We start from the raw sequence: 3,202 nt of genomic DNA, 5'->3' as shown, positions 1-3,202 counted from the left end.
ACATTTTAAGAAAGGAAAAAAACTGTATTAACAAAAAACAAAAGATGAACACAAGTCACATTTGACTTCTGCAATGACAAGAGGTGCTCAAAGTGGTTCCCATCAGTGTCCAGACACTTCTGATTACGGTGAACTACTGCTTGAGCAACGTTGACCAAAGTGTTAACATCTCTTAAAATGTGTATACATTTTGCATACATATATACTGGGGGTGCCAAAAAAATGTATACAAGTGGACACTTTGGTCAGTGTTGCTCAAGCAGTAGTTCGCCATAATCAGAAGTGTCTGGACGCTGATGGGAACCACTTTGAGCACCTCTTGTCATTGCAGAAGTCAAACGTGACTTATATTCATCTTTTGTTACCGGTACATATTGAGTATTACAACTTTAATACAGTTTTCCTTTCTTAAAATGTGTATACATTTTTTTGGCACCCTCTGTATATATGTGTGTGTGTGTGTGTGTGTGTGTGTATGTAATATATACATATATATATTTTTTTTTAAAAGAGAAGTAAGCCTTTATTTCCTGTTCCACAAATAAAGCTGGCTGCACTGGCTGCCTTTTGGTGATTAGTCAAAGAGACCAAATCCCATATCCTTGCCTGACTCCTGCGACTCTTCTTTTGCTTCAGACTTGGCTGGGGCTGCAGGAGCAGCCGGAGCCGCACTGGTGGCGGTGGCAGCCACAAACACAGATGGATGAGCCAAGAAGGCCTTGACCTTTTCAGTAAGTGGGGAAGTGTAATCAGTCTCGACAGACCCAGCCAGGACCCGCTTGTCCCTACGGATGATGGAATGGGATACTGATTCCACTGCTCGGTAACCAATCTGCAGACACATGCTGACAACACTGCAGACACCCTCCAGGAAGCGGGAATGCAGACTTGCCTCTGTGATGTCGGGCACTTCTGGGTTGTAGCTGCCGCCATTGTCACACACCTGCTGGACGATCAGCCCAAGGAGAAGGGGGAGATGCTTGGCATGTTCAGCACTGTGGCTTTGCTGGCTCCCACTCTGTCTCCATTCTAAGTCAGCTGCACATTACTCAGGACTTCATTGGGGTCCCTGGAGATGTTAGTGGTGACACCTAAAGCCTGGGAGAAGGAGGCCGTCTCAGGCCCCAGACCAGCGCTCTGGGCAGGCACAGTGACTTCACATGGGTCAGTGGGACATGGATGGCAGCTTGCATGCAGCATGTTCCCAATCTCAGTGAGGTCCTCCTTGGTGAACACAAAGCCCACATTCCCCTGGATATGAGGCAACCGTGTCTCCAGAGCTGGGTCATTTTCCAGGTGCCCTCAGATGGCCTTGCCAATCATGGCGTTCTTCCCCACCAGCACCACCGCCTCCCTGTGGAGGGGCGTGTGGACCTGCTGTCTCTGCTTGGAGCCCACCTTGTCTGCTCCCACAGTGAAGCATTTTGGACAGTCATGCAGAAATTAGATGATCTGAAGGAAGTAGTTGGACTTCCAGGTCGCCCTGTCTTCCCCGGGTATCCAGGAGGTGCCTCAGGCATTACCATGCAGGGTTTAAAGGTGGTGTCACTCTCCTGAGGACACCTGGCGAGAGCTATGGTTTTCTTATTGATATTTTGATATTTATGAATTATGTTAATTAATTCCTTCCTAGGGAACCATCCTTGCATTACTCAAATAATCTCCACGTGGTGGTGGTATATTATCCTTTAAAAATACATGTGTTCTACTTGCTAATACTTGATTTAGGATTTTGCATTTATATTGCCTTAAAGATAGGACTATAGTATGTTTTTATCCTTCTTGGGATTTTCTTTTCACCATTACCCTGGATGCGTAGATGCATGTTAAAGTCGTTCTCCCCCTCTCTCCAATGTGTAGGACTGGTTTAAATAGCATAGCAGTTATCTGCTTATTGAAATTGTGATAGATTTTACCCGCAAAGCTGTCTAGGTCCAGTACTTTAATGGATAGCGGCTCTTTGACAACATCCTCCATTTCTTCTCTGGTAATTGGACTGTTTAGATTTTCTACCTTTTATGGGTTAGTTTTCATCATTTATGTTTCCTAGAAAAGCGTTCATTTGTCCATGTGTTCAAATTTATTTTCAAAGCATTGAACTGAGTAATCCATTATAATTTTTTAAATTTCCTCTGTATGTGGTTATTTCCCCATTCTCATTTCTAATTTGTGCTTTTTTATTGATTACCTTAGCTAGTAGTTTATCTATTTTATTTCTTAAATTTTTTGCCCCACCCCATCTGAATGTATTTCCATCAAAATCCACTCTCTGCTTTCCCCCCTCTCATTCATCTCTCTTGCCTTCTTAAAGGCTGATCCCACCACCTCTGCTTTGAGTCTTGCTATCTCCCTACTTCTCCAGAAACTCGCTCCATGCTCTATTCTCCTGGTGTCCTGATTTTTCAATCCCTTTCTTTCATTTGTGTCTTTCCTAACAGCTTATAAACATTCTTCAGTTTCTTCATCTTAAAGTCTCCTTGCCCAAGATTCCCCTCTAACAGATGACTCATATCTTTATTTTCTTCTTTCTCTTCTTTTTTCTGCCTCCCCTGCCCCAACTCTGGTTTAAACTGTTGTTTCTCAGTTTAATTGTGTAGGACACAGCTCCCTGGCCCATGCTGGTATTATGAGCCTTGCACTCCCCGCTGGATGAAGCAGTTAGTCGCCAGTCGTTGGTCGGCTGCTCACAGCAGCTCACGGCAGCTCTCACCCATTGCTGGCTGCTCACGCTGGCCACCGGCCGCTCATGGCAGCCCAGCTCCAGGGAGAGACTTTGTTCATAATCTTAGGTATAGAGGGTGCAGCTCACTGGCCCATGTGGGAATCGAACCAGCGACTTTGACAGTAGGAGCCCGGCACTCCAACCACCTGAGCCACCGGGCCGGCCAACATATCTTTATTTTCGAAGGCTTCCTGGGGGTGTATTCTGGTGTCCATATCATAGAATTACTCCTCAGAGACCACACTTGATTTTCATCTTTAGGACACCACTTAACTGCTGTCATTGGGGCCATCTATGATCTGCCTCTGAACCAAGGCAATGGGCACTCGCCTGTATTTACCTTTCACGACTCCCAGTGACCTTGGCCAAAGTTGAGCATCCTTTCCTTCCTGAAACTCACTCTGCCCTCTGTTTCCCTGGCACCTTCTCCCTTGTGTTGGCTCTTATTTCTCTGTTTCTTCCAGTGTCCTTTGTTGACAT

General features: G+C 45.4%; 1 pseudogene across 1 annotated transcript; it reads right to left on the bottom strand.

Annotated features, from left to right (window-relative positions):
- Window positions 1-574: 574 nt before the first annotated feature.
- On the bottom strand, window positions 575-1,977 carry LOC308508560 (large ribosomal subunit protein uL10-like; annotated as a pseudogene). Its single transcript has 2 exons — window positions 1,917-1,977; window positions 575-1,487 (listed from the first exon to the last, which is right to left on the bottom strand). The product of its transcript is annotated as a large ribosomal subunit protein uL10-like (transcript).
- Between the last annotated feature and the right edge of the window lie 1,225 nt (window positions 1,978-3,202).

The sequence above is a fragment of the Rhinolophus hipposideros genome, assembly GCF_964194185.1.
Source record: "Rhinolophus hipposideros genome assembly, chromosome: 15".
Taxonomy (NCBI): Eukaryota; Metazoa; Chordata; class Mammalia; order Chiroptera; family Rhinolophidae; genus Rhinolophus; species Rhinolophus hipposideros.
This window is presented reverse-complemented; position numbering and strand designations above follow the sequence as displayed.